Source organism: Elephantulus edwardii, unplaced genomic scaffold, assembly GCF_000299155.1.
Source record: "Elephantulus edwardii isolate Elephantulus edwardi_28Jun2011 unplaced genomic scaffold, EleEdw1.0 scaffold00047, whole genome shotgun sequence".
In the NCBI taxonomy this organism is placed as follows: Eukaryota; Metazoa; Chordata; class Mammalia; order Macroscelidea; family Macroscelididae; genus Elephantulus; species Elephantulus edwardii.
The window spans coordinates 5,715,273-5,716,188 of NW_006399797.1; the positions used below are offsets into that span (position 1 = coordinate 5,715,273).

The 916-nt window shown below is 40.1% G+C and overlaps 1 pseudogene; it reads left to right on the plus strand.

The window, feature by feature from the left end:
• LOC102857638 overlaps positions 1–916 on the plus strand; it is a 26,370-nt pseudogene that overhangs the window by 360 nt on the left and 25,094 nt on the right.

A 916-nucleotide genomic window follows, 5' to 3' on the forward strand; every position in this document is an offset into this window, starting at 1 on the left:
TCTAACATTAGCTGTCATATTCCTAGTACCACAACCTCTTCTAAGTCTAGCCTACACATCTGGCAGTTAGTTCTCTGTTGACATACTGTTCCAAATGTTTTTGAATCATTTTCAGCAGAATTTTGCTTGCATGTGGTATCAATGATATTGTTCGATAATTTCCACACTCTGTTGGGTCACCTTTCTTTAGAATGGGAACAAGTGTCAATCTCTTCCAGTCAGTTGGCCAGCTGGCTGTCCTCCAGATTTCCTGGTACAACTTAGTGATCACATCCAGGGCAGCGTCTGTTTGCTGAAATAAATCAATTGGTATGCTGTCAACTCCTGGAGCCTTGTTTTTTACCAATTCCTTCAGAGCAATTTGAACTTTCTCCTTCATCACCGTAGGCTCTTGCTTATATGTTATTTATGAAATTCTACTGTGTCAGCCAATTCCTTCTGATACAGTGACTCTGTGTACTTCTTCCATCTTCTTTTGATACTTCCTGCATCATTCAACATTCTACCCAAACTATCTTTAAGTATTACCACCCGTGGCTTGAATTTGATTTTCAACTCCTTCAGCTTAAGAAACGTTGAGCAAGTCCAGCCCTTTTAATTTTTACTTCAGCTCTCTGCACATTTCATTATAGTATCTTGCTTTGTTGTCCCAAGCTGCCTTTTGATATTTTCTGTTCAGCTCTTTGATTTCTTGATTTCTTCCTTTAGGCTTCTCGGCACTCTAATGCAATACTCAAGAGTCTCATCTGACATCCATCTTGGTCTTTTCTTCTTCTTCAGCCTTGGTAATAATGATCTTTTGCATTCTTCATGGACGATTTTCTTGATAGCCTCCCAGAGCTCATTTGGTCTACGCTCATTGGTGCTCAAGGCCTCAAACCTGTTCCTGAGATGGTTTTGAAATTCGAGTGGGACA